Raw genomic sequence first — 17,284 nt, 5'->3', positions numbered from 1 at the left:
TTGCAAAAAGAATTCTGCAATACATGGCCTATGAAACCCTCATGGAAACTTTGCCGGCGTGATCCAACAAATTAATCAGTGGCCTAACTCATGCTTGAGCGGGCACAATATCACCAAATTCAGCGTGGCAGGGCAGTGTCTTTGTGCGGACGTCGGCCAGCCCCATGGTGCTGCAAAGCTGCGCTCGTCGATTCACTCCTAGCTATCTTGTTCAGTACATAGCTGAACGAAAACTTTCTATCTCCAAGCTCAATCATTCCGTTTGCTAAGTCATAAGCTGCCGAGACGCTCACTCTCTCTCAGGCAAGCTGAGTAAAGAACGCCACGTCCACACTCTAGGCAAGCTGGGAACAGAAGATTTCTATGGAGACTTCTGCAAGTCCACTCTTCGCCTCGGTTTCCCCTCCAGCAAAATCACTTACGCCAATTGCAGCGCAAGTCACGTTAATTACGTGCTGCTTCCCAGCACCGACCAATGCCTGGTCTGGGAAGTGAACAAATTCCCACAAAATTTCCCTTCCTCTCAACTTCTGATATTTAGCTCCTCCCAGGCCAGCCATCAAGGTTAGCGTCTGCACAAAACGCCAATTTTTCCGGAATTCTGACTCCCAGGAGAGTACTTCAAATTCCTTGGTCCTACGTTCCCATCGGAGGCTGGCGTATTTCATTCTGTCGCTCTTCACCTGATTTACTTCAGACTCTGTGGACCATGAATTCAGCATGAAGTTGCTATAGTCACCAAGGCGCATATTTTGGCCTCTGTTGACCACTCCACCATAGCTTTGCCCAGCTTTCTCACATGTTTCACTGAAAACGGGACGATGGACATTTATCAGTAGGCATACCGTTTTCCGTCTGCTTCCCGGTACACCAGCATTGGGTCAACCACCCCCTCACTGTCACTCATCTTAAGGCAGCTGGAGGCTGCATCCTGTTACCGCTTTCTCAGAGTTTGAGCTGCCCTAAGCTGCCTATTGTCGCTTCCCTTCGCACGCCGCCACCCAGCCACAGTCAACTCTGAATACTTCCTTGGGATAAACTAGCCTCCAGTAAATCGACGCGTTTCCACAAAGATTCACGTCACGTGAATTACTTTAAAACCATCACTCAACATTAATTATTCCAATCTGTCCGTACTACACCCTCTACAAGATGCATTGTGCCTTGTCAGTCATTTTTCGTTCAGCCCTACTGTTCGCTCTACGTGAGTTCGGTGTTCTTTAATGACTTCATGTACGGGTCATAGTTCTTGCCATCTTACATAGCCCCTCTCTTCAAATCAATTCTGTAGTACAGGTGATGACTCCTATGGTGTTACCACCTGTGGTACAAAAGTAATATCTCCATAACTGGTATTTTAATCCGTTTGCGTGATTAGTTATGGGCGATTGGTTACCACTGCCTCCTCTCTGATGCAAACTCCCACTCATTCCTGGGGTACCTGCCTTCAGTGACTGTATTTACTATTACAGATGTGGTCATTATTTAGTCTTAATTTTACTTTAATCCCTGCCGATTCCTGAGACAATTATTGGTCAGAGTATGCAAAAGAAAACTACAATTATATTTCAAAGACACACGTCGCAAAGGCCAAATACACATGTTTAAGCGCCTCTGTTCTTGTAATTTGAATGGCAAGACCAGCAATTATAACTTAAGGTCCATTCACTCTCAGGTATCCATCCCTACTCAACTTAAATTACTAAAAACATACATGAACAATATTCGTGTAACATTTTGTGAAGTTGATAGTGGTCGCTCTCATTCAATTATATCTGAACGCCGGTTTGACATTTTATAAATAAGGGTTTTTTTGTGTCTCACTGTCTCTGGACGTATATATTGTGCATGGTGTAAGTGTCATCTTTACACAATTCAACAAGGTCTATCCCAGTCCAGTGTCTGGATTGTGTACACACTTGCACGCGTTTATATATATATATATATATATATATATATATATATATATATATATATATAACACAACCAAATGACAAGAATCATTGCGTATTGAGCAACCACTGTTGTGCATTTGTAACAAGGTATAAGTATGAAATCTTATTCTAACACAAAGAGACGTGGTATGACAAATATATGACGTTTTAACAAATGGCACATGTATAAAATCATAACCTTCTTATAACATAATTCACAAACAGAACAAATGAGTACTTTACGTTCGTTGAGGCGCATGTTATTCATTTGAATTCACACTGACACACTCACACACACGGCACAAGTTTTTTGCAGGAACGGAAGAGACGTTAGTTCTGACTAGCAAGTTGAGGGATGGCTAACGGCTGAGAAGAGAGCAACGTCGATTACCGAGATGGCGCCACAGGCACCCACAGCTTCTTGAGGCACGATGGCTCTCACCTAAGAGCTCGTTGTTGACGCCTTGTCCGACAGACACAAGACCCCATCGGTGCATGTATGGTCGTGACCTCTCGCAGCTCAGCCACAGGTCATTGCTCCTTCTATAGACGCTTTAGGGCAAGGCAGGGACCGTGATGAGACGAGAGCCTATTTTTAGCTCAGGTCCTCAAAGTTGGTGTCATTAGGCACAAAAGGTCAGCTGGGCTGTCGCTCCACCTGACGTGGCGAACAACAAATATAGAAACTTTCTTGGACATTTTCATTGCTGCCCCCGATGCGCACCGTACAGAGACCAGGACCGACTACTTTGCGTACACAGAGGTGCTTGATGTCAGCTCTCCTTGGCTGCTGAGTTGACCACCGGCCCCGTCGATTCAGGGCGTGGTCTGCATGCCATCACCATCATCAGATGTGTGCTCCCCTCGTTGTTGTCGTCCTCATTCCTTGTCAGCTCGTGTGTGATGTGCCAGGTGTCGTAGCTTCAACTCCCTCTTGCTCAGTTAGGCCACCTTAATACACTAAGACAACTAATTTTAGTACATGGAAAGTGCTCACGTTTAACCATCAGTACCATACTTTCTTTTTACATTTGATTGAAGACAATGAAATTGTCTCATAACAAAAGGAATGATTTTCTTGTTTGTAAATCAGCTTCAGAATCAATTAAAATAGAAATGTAACAAAACTTTTTATACATAAACATAAAAAATGTACAAGACAACTTGCTTCACAGTCATTCATACACACAAAATCAAGGGATAGGAATTCAAGATTATCTGGACAGGATTCCATCACCATTTCTAACTAACAATTCCTGCGACTAACACAGTGTTGGCCAACCCGACTACATATCTACTATTTACTACTTTTTATCTCCAATCTTGTTTTTTTTTCTGAATTCCCTTATGTGGCAGACGTCCTTCTTATTGTGCCTGCGAACATGTATAAAACACAACAAACTTATACATGTCAGTCTTACCAAGATTTTTGTTGGAAGTTTGGATAGCGTCCTTTATCGTGTTCTATTGCGACACCTCTCCTCTATTTTCTTCCCGTTTTCTCCTTTTCTCATGAATGGTTTTATAAGGCCTGTGAACATGTTTCGGATTAGCAATGTCACAATGGCACAACACAAATATAGCTCAATGCTCACACTCGCAGTTGGTACACTATCTTGGTATCAACAAGTGTTTCTGGCGTATTAATACTGCTGTTCGCTCTGTAAATGATTACATCCGGTTCATTTTAATATGCACTGGGTGCGCTAATTCACGCAACTGCGCATTGCTGTCCACCTCTTACGAATTCAGGGGCATACGAGACGCGTCGATGCGTCCTAGTAACGACCTACGGGACTGGCCACCTTAAGTGTGTTCTCCAATGACGGAGATACAATTACGGTGAACCTTCCTGTTACTTACAGAGTCCCTAATCTATCTTTTTTTTTTAGGGGTACGCCCAGAAATACCTGTTTTCCATTCTTTAGTCATGTGTTTTTACAAAATAATCTAGTGCACTTCACTTTCACAACATCGAAAGGCGAGATATCATTATTAATAATAAAACGCAAAATACAGGCACATATAAACGAGACATTCTACCACTAAGATCAGTACATACACAAACAAACAAAATAGTTTAACAAAAATCCTTGCCGGCCGGTGTGGCCGTGCGGTTAAAGGCGCTTCAGTCTGGAACCGCGTGACCGCTACGGTCGCAGGTTCGAATCCTGCCTCGGGCATGGATGTGTGTGTTGTCCTTAGGTTAGTTAGGTTTAATTAGTTCTAAGTTCTAGGCGACTGATGACCTCAGAAGTTAAGTCGCATAGTTCTCAGAGCCATTTGAACCATTTTGAGCCAAAAATCCTTATTGGTTCATATGGCTCTGAGCACTACGGGACTTAACTTCTGAGGTCATCAGTCCCCTAGAACTTAGATCTACTTGAACCTAACTAACCTAAGGACATCACACACATTCATGCCCGAGGCTGGATTCGAACGTGCGACCATAGCGGTCACACGGCTCCAGACTGTAGCGCCTAGAACCGCTCGGCCACTCCGGCTGGCAAAAATCCTTATTCTAAGCCTATATTTACTACTTACAATTCCATGTCGACCTCTTCCTGGTTGTTATTTTTGTAACCATTATTCCTGTTCCTTCCCGATTGCTCATTACCGTCCCAGGTCCTTTGTGATTTACTATGTTGCACCGGAGAGTGTTGCTCTTTTTCCGTGTATCTTCTTTTCGAGTTGCCATTACTCTTATTTTATTTGTGGCCGTTGTAGTTCGGTACTGGCCTACTATCCCACTGGGGTCCATTATTGCGACGGTTGTTATTTTGTTCACGCTGTCGGCGTTTCTCTCGCGCCTGTTCTTCTTGAAATGCGAATTCCAGTTCGCGCAGAATTCCCTTAAATACCTCAGTATCGCTACCACAACGACCGGCAAGTGATTGTTGATACGAGATGGGAAGTTTCATGCATCATAATCTGATGATTTCCGCACCGCTACATGGGTTGTCTAGGTACTGGTTCCTTTTTGTCATATTTTCAAAAAATTTGAGCGGATTCTGGTCATCATCATCATCAGTTATCTGCTATATTAGCAGGTCCTTTGCCTCTCCATTTTCTGCGATCCATTGCTTGCTTCTTAAGGCTGCTGTATGTTGTACCGTCCATCATGTCATCCAGTATCTGGAATCTCTTCCTTCCTCGCTTCCTTTTCCCTTCTACATAACCTTCTAAAACTGTTTTTATCAGTCCGTCATTCTTTCTTAATATATGCCCAATCCAATTTCTTTTTCTTCTCTTTATTACATCTAGTAACTGCCTTTTCTCTCCCACTCTTCTCAGTACCTCTTCATTTTTTACTCTGTCCATCCAACTTATTCCTTCCATCTTCCGCCATGTCCAGATCTCAAAAGCCTCCAGCCTTTCTCTGTCTTTTTTCCTCATAGTCCATGTTTCAGCGCCATATAGAAGAACACTCCATACAAGACATTTTATGAGTCTCTTTCTGAGTTCCCTGTCCATACCGCTGCAGAAGATTCTCCTTTTCTTATAAAACGCCTCTTTTGCCATTGCTATCCTTGTTTTAATTTCTGTGGTGCACTTCCAGTCGGTGTCTATCCTGCTTCCAAGATACTTAAAATTTTGCACCTGTTCTAGTGTTTCTCCATTCAGCACAATTTTTATTTCCTTATTTCCTCCTATTGCCAATACTTTTGTTTTATTTGTGTTAATTTTCATTCCATATTTTTTTCCGTTAGTTGCAATGGTGTCCATCAAATCCTGTAATTCTTTTTCCCCTGTGGCTAGAAGGACCATGTCATCAGCAAATCTCAAGCACCCTACTCTTCTTCCTCCAATTTCTACTCCTTTGTCATCTAATGAGCATATGGACTCTGGTACCCTGCCCCTTCCATATCTCGGGACATCATAATTTCTTGTTTGTCCTGTTGTGACTTGGCAAGACAACCAAACCACTAGGAGGAAGCCGAAAAGCACGCGTTTAAGCTCACGCAGGCTGGCGTGAGGTCTGGAACAGTTAAAGGAGTTGAGTCTAGTAAAAAAAAGTACGTAGCTTCTGGAATACTTAACTTTAATCCATAATTGGTAAACATCTCTCTGACGGTACATGCATCACAAGATAAATAGCAAATGATAATGGCGCCTTGCTAGGTCGTAGCAAATGACGTAGCTGAAGGCTATGCTAACTATCGTCTCGGCAAATGAGAGCGTAATTTGTCAGTGAACCATCGCTAGCAAAGTCGGCTGTACAACTGGGCCGAGTGCTAGGAAGTCTCTCTAGACCTGTCGTGTGGCGGCGCTCGGTCTGCAATCACTGATAGTGGCGACACGCGGGTCCGACGTATACTAACGGACCGCGGCCGATTTAAAGGCTACCACCTAGCAAGTGTGGTGTCTGGCGGTGACACCACAGATCCTTTCTTGGGTTTCTTTAGACCAATACTTGCCCAAGAAGGCATTTTTGAATTCTTCGAACGAGACGCTCGTCTTCGCTACATTTCTCATGTACTCAGCGGTCGCGCCCTTCATATGGGAGCACACAAATCCAGCGGGTACATCAATGGCCAGTGTGGGGGCAAAGATAACTCGAATTGTCCCATAAAAGTTTTGGGATGCCAGCTATTACCTTCGTCCTTGTAGTGATGGGACTTCCGGATGATACAGAATGCTTGTAGTCAAACCGGTCATCATTCCAGTTATCATTTCGCCCGTTCTTACGATTCGTATGAACTTCGGGACGTGGACTAATTCGTTCCGGCACGCTATCGTCATCTCTCCCCCTCTGTACGTTCGACAGTTGTTCGGTACATCTAATCAGCCGACAGCAATTGTGCTCACTGGACTGCTGCGCGCTGTCCGTGTTTACCTCGGTCGTTGCCTCAGAGCTGTGAATGAAGGCGTGGCTCCCGTTGCTTATAGCGTCAACTTTGTCACACCGTGAGGCGGTTATCTGTGTTCCGGCAAGTGACGGTTCAGTCGACGCAATAATTACACCCTTCTCCTTTCCTGGTGTCTGTGTAATGAGACGTTTTACCTCGTCCTCTAAATGTCTTTTTAATATCGCCACCTCCTCTTTCCACATCTCGCTAGGCCCGATGTCCGGTTGCTCTTGTTGCTTTTCTTCGACACGTTTTATCCGGCTGTGTAGCCTTGATAACGTGACCTTTCCTACTTTTGCCGTGCTTTGCGTGGAGTCCCGAGCTTCTCTCGCTATTTTCCTTGCACGTTTCGCAATAAATTTGGCTTCAATTGCTGTTCGTTTGATGATGGCAATCGCTTTCTCTATTTTGACGCCGAGATTCTTTACCTCCTCTTTTACTTCCCTATGAAATTCTGTGAGCCTATAGTTCAGCTTCGAATTCGCCTTTTTAATTTCGGAATTAAGGTTGGCGCTCTGCTCTAAGTTCACCGTTTGCATCTGTTACAACAGGTCCGTAATATTTTTGAGAGTAGCCACATTTTGTTCCTCGTTCTTTTGTGGTTGAAAATGCAACTCTTCTCCTCTGTTCTGAGGAACCCTTCGATATCTAGACAAGTACCGTCTCCGCGCCCCCGTCGACTCACTTGTGAATGAATCATTTGATAATGGTCGGACACCGTTTTGTTCGAACACACTCTGGCTTCTTAGGCTGGATCTTCCATACTTATGGATTAATCCTGTACTCCCTGCGTCCCCCGAGACCTCAATATCACTGCCTGAATCAACGTCATTGCTGTTCAGTGGACTAAACCGGTCGTGAGACCCAGTTTCACGAAGTTGCAACTCATGTTCGTCACGCTCATCGGTAGAGCTTTCGCTACTATCACCCATGTTCTCCCGAGTAACAATCTGATTATATTCTACCGTTGTCTTGGCTTTTCCCCTCGTTATCATTTGCGCTTTTATGTTACACGAAAATTCAGAACCCAGGTACCCCTTACACTCAATAATTAGAAAACACAAACATACGAGGGCAGTTCAATAAGTAATGCAACACATTTTTTTTCTCGGCCAATTTTGGTTGAAAAAACCGGAAATTTCTTGTGGAATATTTTCAAACATTCCCGCTTCGTCTCGTATAGTTTCATTGACTTCCGACAGGTGGCAGCGCTGTACGGAGCTGTTAAAATGGCGTCTGTAATGGATGTGCGTTACAAACAACGGGCAGTGATCGAGTTTCTTTTGGCGGAAAACCAGGGCATCTCAGATATTCATAGGCGCTTGCAGAATGTCTACGGTGATCTGGCAGTGGACAAAAGCACGGTGAGTCGTTGGGCAAAGCGTGTGTCATCATCGCCGCAAGGTCAAGCAAGACTGTCTGATCTCCCGCGTGCGGGCCGGCCGTGCACAGCTGTGACTCCTGCAATGGCGGAGCGTGCGAACACACTCGTTCGAGATGATCGACGGATCACCATCAAACAACTCAGTGCTCAACTTGACATCTCTGTTGGTAGTGCTGTCACAATTGTTCACCAGTTGGGATATTCAAAGGTTTGTTCCCGCTGGGTCCCTCGTTGTCTAACCGAACACCATAAAGAGCAAAGGAGAACCATCTGTGCGGAATTGCTTGCTCGTCATGTGGCCGAGGGTGACAATTTCTTGTCAAAGATTGTTACAGGCGATGAAACATGGGTTCATCACTTCGAACCTGAAACAGAACGGCAATCAATGGAGTGGCGCCACACCCACTCCCCTACCAAGAAAAAGTTTAAAGCCATACCCTCAGCCGGTAAAGTCATGGTTACAGTCTTCTGGAACGCTGAAGGGGTTATTCTGTTCGATGTCCTTCCCCATGGTCAAACGATCAACTCTGAAGTGTATTGTGCTACTCTTCAGAAATTGAAGAAACGACTTCAGCGTGTTCGTAGGCACAAAAATCTGAACGAACTTCTCCTTCTTCATGACAACGCAAGACCTCACACAAGTCTTCGCACCCGAGAGGAGCTCACAAAACTTCAGTGGACTGTTCTTCCTCATGCACCCTACAGCCCCGATCTCGCACCGTCGGATTTCCATATGTTTGGCCCAATGAAGGACGCAATCCGTGGGAGGCACTACGCGGATGATGAAGAAGTTATTGATGCAGTACGACGTTGGCTCCGACATCGACCAGTGGAATGGTACCGTGCAGGCATACAGGCCCTCATTTCAAGGTGGCGTAAGGCCGTAGCATTGAATGGAGATTACGTTGAAAAATAGTGTTGTGTAGCTAAAAGATTGGAGAATAACCTGGTGTATTTCAATGCTGAATAAAACAACCCCTGTTTCAGAAAAAAAATGTGTTGCATTACTTATTGAACTGCCCTCGTATATCAGGACACAAATTGATACACTGGGTGTGAGCAGTGACCCGACAAACAGTTCATGAAGACTTCCCCCTAAATGACCAGTACCAATGATTGTGTTCCGTGTGCTCAGCATCGGCTGATTACGGCACTGCATGTCAAAAGTACTCCAACAAGTCACAAATATAATGCATAGGGACCTATAAATGTCAATTTGAAAGGACAGCACATGAAGAAGACAATGTAACTTATTGTAACTAATGCTACCCGTTTTTCAATTAACAATGGCTAAGCAAGGCAAAAAGGCTAGTACCAATGATTGTTCTCACGTGAATTACTTTAAAACCATCTCCCAACATTAATTATTCCAATACGTCCATACGGTACCCTCCACAAGATGCATTGTGGCTTGTCAGTGATTTTTTGTTCAGCCCTACTGTTCGCTCAACGTGAGTTCGGTGATCTTTAATGACTTCATGTAAGGGGCATAGTTCTTGCCATCTTACACACTCTTCACCTGGCCCTTGGAACAGTGTAAAAACAACACAGAGTTTAAAAGCTTCTGACAGATTGATACTGTATGCCCAAACTAGATCTAGGCGCTACACTCGGGAACCGCGCGACCGCTACGGTCGCAGGATCGAATCCGGCCTCGGGCAGGGATGTGTGTGATGTCCTTAGGTTAGTTAGGTTTAAGTAGTTCTGAGTTCTAGGGGACTGATGACCGCAGCAGTTAAGTCCCATAGTGCTCAGAGCCATTTGAACCATTTTGAACCCAACCTAGACTCGAACTTTACCTTTTCACAGGCAAGTTCTCTACCAACTGAGCTACCCAAGCAGGAATCACGACCTGTCCTCACAGCTTTACTTCCACCAGTACATCCCCTCCTACCTGAGGGTCAAAATTAAATTGATGACGGTAGATCCCAAATTGAGTAGTTTGAGATAAGGGACTCCTGGTCAGAAACAAACTTCTTTTTTCTATTTACGCAAACAAATTTGACCTACTTGTATTTACTTATTATGCTCTCATGCTTTTTAGAATTATTGTAATTCCAAATATATTGTTGAAGCTATTTCTGTTGGCATCCTGGAGGAGAGTACTATTTTAGCGTTTGAAGTAGGGAGTGTTGATCTTCATACAAAATGACCAACTGTCACAGTGCGATGTGTCTGGGCAAGTCGAGCGAAAGCAAGAATGACGTGATGACGGTATAAAGGCGAGTCGAAGCCCTGTGGCATTTGTGAAGTCCTCAGGCGGAGTATTCTGTTGGGATAGAAAGATCTTAATCTCTCTGACGGGGCGCTCTGTGGGAAGGACGAGCCTATCCAGTGTTCAGAAACAGTGCTATCTATTTTACAATATCTCTTTCCTTTTTATTACCACACTACCATCTTGGAAAACGAAGAATTGTTTGGGCTGTGAAAAGTCGCTTCCATTGGAAACAGAGCCCGGACTCGTTAAAAGTGCGGGAATACGGTGTAGAAAAAGGGGTAAACTGAACGAAGGTCCAAGGAATCCGTACTATAACATATTGTCTTTCCCGCACTCCAGGAACGAAGCTGACAGTCGGCGAAGGCAGCCGGACCTGTCACTGTGCTGTGGCCGCCCCACGCCTCCGTCTGACAACAGGGCGGTAGCTAGATCGTAGCCTACGGCATTTGGAGCCCACAACTAATAGTAAGGGGTAGCGTGTGTGACGTCACCACGTCACCATGTCTGTACCGTGCCAGGGCGAGTGCCGCGCGTCGTCCCTCCGTAATCTTGGAATAACAGTGGGTTAAAGCCAATACTTTTAACGTTCTTTCTCCGAAAACTGTGTATCAGTTCCGAGATCCTCTGCAAGAACCAATACTCTGATATGATAATGCAAATATTAAAGGGGTACGGATAGGCTGGAAACATCCAGAGTTTAAACAATGTAAAATTTGTTCATAGAAAAGTTCCCTTTTCTCAGTAACTATTCGGAATAATAAATTGTTAAAGAAAAAATGTCACCTGTAGTTTACCCATTTCTGACCGCTTTAACATGTGGAGTGTGAAAGTATTGATTAGCGTAGAGGCAATGGTTATTTTTGTGAAAAGTGGACATAATAATCTGTCTACTCTTTTTAGGTATGTGAGGCACTAACGTCTTTCAGATTTACAAAAATTAAAATCCCTTTGTTAAAATATACGCACAACGCCCCGCCAGTGAGTACAGCGTGTAATTTTGAACGAATTGTAGCAAATAGGAACTGGGAGAACGTACAATTTCATCTTAAAAAATACAGTTGTCAGTGCATTCTTGCTCCATATAATGGAGCTGCTTCTTGCATTTCATCTTGCTATTTTCTTTTCCCTGCTCATCTGCACTGTCTTCCCTTTGTTTCAAGGTTTCTAACAGCTCTCTCTGATTGTCTATGTCTTTCTTTGGCTAATTTGAAAAGTTGTTCTACTGTGAAACAACCAACAGATTGTATCAGTCTTTTCAGGACTTTACACATTGCAACATTTCTTTCATTGAGAACGTTACCACTACATCATAGACACCAAAATGCAATGTACAAGTTGACAGAAACTGTCTTGCTACTTCTGGCCCAGATTATGCTGTTGATGGACTTGTTAGGATTCTGAGTGAGGCCATGAAGACACTTCTTCAATAGTCTTAAATCTGACTAATATTTGAAAGATCCCTTCAAGACCACTATTGTAATATAAAGTATAGCTGGTTTGTGAATAAATTCCCCACCATTTTGCTCTGATCACTTCCTGGAGATTGTAGGCTATGAATGGGCGTACCATCCATTGAAGACAGTTGAAACAAAACTGTCCATACAGCTTCTCTCATGTCTGCTACTCTAATAAAATTTTGAGTGAATACCATGCCATAATAGTTTTGAGTTTAATCTGTGACAAATTCTAACAGTCTATTCATACCATCTAATCTCTGCCATCTAGCCCATGGATGCAGTTTTCAGTTGTCGGAGCCTCATATTCACTTTTGTACATGACTATGCACTCCAGTTTAGTGATAGTTACATTTTCACCATATGACTTCTCTTTCTCAACTGATCTGAAAGCTTTTGGATACCCAATCCCTAAATAATTGCCCTTGGATGCGGGTGATACAAAAAATAAAATTTCTGTCTGAGAACTGTCAAATGTACATAGTCACAACCGCGCAGTTTAAAATGAATGAAAATTTTAAATGAGGGAATAAATATTTTTATTTAAATGAACCAATAAATAAGAAACAAGGCAATAATATATCTGCATCATATACTGTTTCAAAGGGAAAATTTCAAAGATTAAGACCAATGAAGGAAACAAAAATGGAAAACTTCAAGAGCTCAAACTACCCTCAACCCCCTAGTTACTTGAGAAATGGTGTCAACTTCCTAATGCAATGCAAAAAGATTAGTTTCCTCTGAAGACATAAGAAAACTTACACTTAACGCATTTGATTGTTTGCTACCTGCGACAACAGTAGTCACTCATTGTATATGGTTTCAGCATTTCGGTACGCCGCAAATATTTGTTAATGGATAAGTTTCAGGCAGAGCTTTAGACTAGGTTCCTTGCATGTTACTTTGTGTCGGCTTAGCAGTTCTTAGGATCTGAGAAGATGAAAATAACGAGAGCATTGAAAATGATGGTGGAGCAGCTGCTGGAGTGTAGCCTCCCATTCTTGCACCAGTGCCTGTCGGAGCTCATTAAGTGTCGTACGGGTTTGAGGACATGCAGCGATACGTCGACCGAGAGCATCCTAGACATGCTCGATGGGGTTTAGGTCTGGAGAACAGGGACGCCACTCCATTCGCCTGATATCTTCTGTTTCAAGGTACTCCTCCACGATGGCAGCTCGGTCCTGCCGTGCGTTATCACCCATCAGGCGGAAGGTGGGACCCACTGCACCCTTGAAAAAGCGGACATACTGGTGCAAAATAACGTCCCGATACACCTGACCTGTTCCTCTGTCAAAGACATGCGGGGGTGTGCGTGTACCAATCATTATCCCACTCCTCACCATTAAGCCACCACCTCCATACATGTCCCTTTCAAGGACATTAAGGGGTTGGTATCTGGTTCCTGGTTCACGCCAGATGAAAAACCGGCAAGACCCACTGTTCAGACTGCACCTGGACTCGTCCGTGAACATAACCTGGAACCACTCTTCCAATGACCATGTACTGTGTGCTTGACACCAGGATTTACGGGCCCTCCTGTGACAAGGGGTTAGTGGAATGCAGCTTGCAGGTCTCCGGGCGAATAAACCATGTCTGTTCAGTCGTCTGTAGACTGTGTGTCTGGAGACAACTGTTCCAGAGGCTGCGGTAAGGCCTGAGCAAGGCTACCTGCAGTACTCTGAGGCCGTCTGCGGGTACTGATGGTGAGATATCGGTCTTCTTGTGGTGTTGTACTCTGTGGACGTCCCGTACTATAGCGCCTGCACACGTTTCCTGTCTGCTGGAATCGTCGCCATAATCTTGAGATCACACTTTGTCACACACAGAGGGCCCGTGCTACGACCAGCTGTGTTTGACCAGCCTCCAATCGCTCTAGTATTCTGCCTCTCATAACGTCATCAATATGTGTTCTTTGAGCCATTTTTAATCCACAGTCACCATTAGCACGTCTGAAAACGTCTGCACACTTGCTCGCTGCACTGTACTGACCTGCACTAACATACATCTGCGTATGTGGACTGCTGCCAGCGCCACCGTGCGATGACCGCAGGTCAAATGCATCGCATGGTCATACCCTGAGGTGAATTAAACCTGCAAAACGCCCACCAGAGCGTTGTTTCACCATGTATCAGCATATCCTTAATTTATGAGCATGGGTTTATTTCAGACGCATTCAACAGTCATTGACTGTGCGTTTAAATGCATGGAAGATCTCGATACCGCAACGAAATTAACACCTTCAGTCGGTGTCTTTTGAATTAAATATTGGTTTCCCGTGGGTCTTGCACGAAGCCGAGCGTTCCTGAAGTGTGACGGAGAAGCCCCTTAGTGTGACGTCACAAGTTCGTTGCAGGGCCCGTTTAACTCGTTGGCCTCAAGGCAAAGGCCTTCTTTCGAGGAGGCCTCTTCTGGAAACTGGTCGCATTTGTTGACTTCGTTGGCCACAGTTGAAAGGTTACTAATTGTGCTAATATTCCTTAAATATCTCCCTTTCATACTACATTGGTAGTCGAATGGCTAGGAAAAACGACTGTGATTTGCGTTACCTAGCGAGCAAGTTGGTGCACTCTGGCCGCAACTAACATTTTTTACATTTTTCCTGACATATGGGTCATCGAAATTCGGGTGGTAGTAACTTAGTGGGAGAGTATACTGAAGAAGGTGTAAGAAGCGTTCTCTTAGAACCTAGAACTTCAGATGCAGAATCACTGTTTTCGGGAAGCCTTACATTGGTACCTGAGTGCCGCTGTCTACCCTATTGATCGAGGCGCGGACAAAAACGGGGCAGGGTTGTTCGTAAGTGTATGACCAGCATTTCAGTAGAAGCGTTTATATTGATAGGCATATTAATTTCTAAATTTAGTATCTAATTTTTAAAGAGAATAAAAGTCTAGAATGTGGGAAGATATTATAACAGATTAGAAGTTTCGTTTAGCACAGGGTACTTTTCAGCTGCGTTCCTGAATGTCAGACCACGTGGTTTGTGGCCTGACTGTCTGTAGAAAACGTTCCAGCCAGGGAAAGACGGCCTCTCCAAGTCTGACCACACCTGTTGCTGACAACAAACTGGACATAGTCGTAAGTCCTGAGGTGAAACCGGTAAACCATAGCCAGTTGAGGGTAGGCAAGGCAGGGGATTAATTATGCTCCTCTACAAAAAAAATTAAAGAAAGTACGACACAGGTGGAGACGACAGAAAGATGAAGATACAGCGCTCCCTCCATTTATGTACTCCTAGAGCCGTAGTCTGCAGACGTGTGTTAACAACAGTGTTAGAGCTAAGTGAAGTACTGTTTGTGCCAAGTGGAATTTTTCGATTTTATACCGTATGATTGTGAATGTGTAAAGTCGCGAAAGTTTGTTGCTATTACAGTTGTTAATGGCACGCCATATATAGTTCTGAAATTTTTAGGGAAGGGCTTTTTAGATCATGTATTTACCTGATATATAATTTATTGTAAGTTATACTAAAACGATGTACCAAGTAATGACCTAAACAAGGTATATAATTTTTTAAATAAGGTAATAGTGGTAGAGTGTAAATGCACTAAGAACCATTGAGCGAAAAATATAACACAAAATATATGGGCCCATGAGGGAGGAATAAGACTGGAGAATACGCTACAATGCTAAATTACAAGAGTAAATACAAGGTAGGGAGATAGTAAAATGTGTGATATCACAGCGAATACGATGGCTAGGACACGTGGAGAGAATGTCAGAGGATAGAATTCCAAAGAATATGATGAAAGCTGTCATCTATTCAGCTAGGCGAAAAGGGGACTTAGAAGAAGGTGGATTGACGACGTAATAATGGATGTCACCAGTATGGGAGTCCAGGGGGGGGGGGGGGGGGGGAGGAAGAGCAGCAAATAACCGAGAAGTGTGGAGGAAGATCGTTCAAGAAGCCAAGGCTCACCAAGGGCTGTAGCGTTACTGAACAAGAAGAAGAAGAAGTGATAATGTTATTTTGGAGATCGTAGATATTTGTTATGTTTGAGAGGGGAGGAGGCGAACAAAAAGTAAATAATATTAATATAATATTGTTTTGGAAATCTTAGACAATGGTTTTTTCTGGGGGATGGGGTGGGGAGGCGGACGGGATTAAATGATATTCCAAACTTGTCATACTCTGTAATCGGGTACCATCTTTCAGAGGACAAATATTGAGACTTGAAATGACTTGACTTCAACGACAAATTACTATTGTCAAAGAAAATGAATAGCAGTTCTTTGGCATTTGTATCGTATTTTCAGCATCTACTTTGGCTAAATTCAAACACTGGAAGACGCTAGCGCCATTACGGTCTTCTTCTGGAACCTGCTAAATCAAGAAGAGTGAGATGAGAGTAGCATCAAGACGCAAATTAGAAATCAAGCACTTGATTTTTCGCAGTCGTCACCATAAAGACACAGTAAGTAACTATGAGTAAATCAAAGCTGCCTACGGCTCTAGCGAACCCCTAGAGGTTTGCAGTTTACACGTAGCTAGGAATATGATACAAAAACATGGGATCGTCCGGGATTTGAACCCGGGACCTCTCGCACCCTAAGCGAGAATCATACCCCTAGACCAACGAGCCGCTCGTGAGATAAAGAGCCTTTTCTTGCGTGAGGCGCAGCGAGGCGGTCCAGCTGCGCGCAGAACGCGGCGCGAGCTCTGCGGCTCCAGTGTTCCACTCTGGCCGCCTCTCGTGAGGCAATCCGCAGCTGTGCCGCACACGTGTACAGGAGGGGCTCACGTGCTGCAAGTCTGGCAGCTTTCAGCCAAGGCTGCCTACTTTCATAGCTGCGTGGCGCATTCGAAATTGTTGGACTTCAGCAAGTAAATTGACTTCAGAAGCAGAGAAGAGAAGCAAGTTGGCATCACACAGTAATGATAAAGCTAACTTAACTGCAAACTGCAGCATTATCCGACAAAACTAGCATTTTTCTCCTGTCTGCTCAAACGTTAAATGAGGAAGGAGATTGATAGTTGACATCGCATCGCTTTCGGCATAGTTTGGACATGAAACAAAAGCCCACATTAGAATCTCTGAGGAACTATGAGAATACCCATCTTAAAAATGCAAGCCTAACGCGAGAGCATTAAATCGTATTGTCTCATTTTCATCTACACTTTGTCTTTCTAAATGACACCAATTCACATAAATTTCTGTAGTTTGTCTCCTAGCGACACCGTATGCTAAAAAAGTAAAGTCGTATGGCGTGGTTGGCTGGCAGATGTGGATGGAGGTTCAGCCGACTAATTGGAAAGCATTTTCCTATACTTCGTGCACACTGGCACCTTTTGTTATGTGATTCGTATGTTGAGTGTATGTGATACGTGCAGAAGACTGTAATCGGTGTGTGTAGTGTGATGCCGGCCGGTGTGGCAGAGCGGTTCTAGACGCTTCAGTCTGGAAACGCGCCACCGCTACGGTCGCAGGTTCTTATCCTGCCTC

General features: G+C 44.1%; 1 non-coding gene across 1 annotated transcript; it reads right to left on the bottom strand.

Annotated features, from left to right (window-relative positions):
• Positions 1-16,351: 16,351 nt before the first annotated feature.
• On the bottom strand, positions 16,352-16,423 carry Trnap-agg (transfer RNA proline (anticodon AGG)). Its single transcript has one exon. It is a non-coding gene; the product is annotated as a tRNA-Pro (tRNA).
• Positions 16,424-17,284: the final 861 nt, after the last annotated feature.

The sequence above is a fragment of the Schistocerca serialis genome, chromosome 2 (genome assembly GCF_023864345.2).
Source record: "Schistocerca serialis cubense isolate TAMUIC-IGC-003099 chromosome 2, iqSchSeri2.2, whole genome shotgun sequence".
Lineage (NCBI taxonomy): Eukaryota > Metazoa > Arthropoda > Insecta > Orthoptera > Acrididae > Schistocerca > Schistocerca serialis.
Note: the sequence above shows the minus strand (reverse complement) of the source record. Positions and strands in the feature narration are given on the sequence as shown.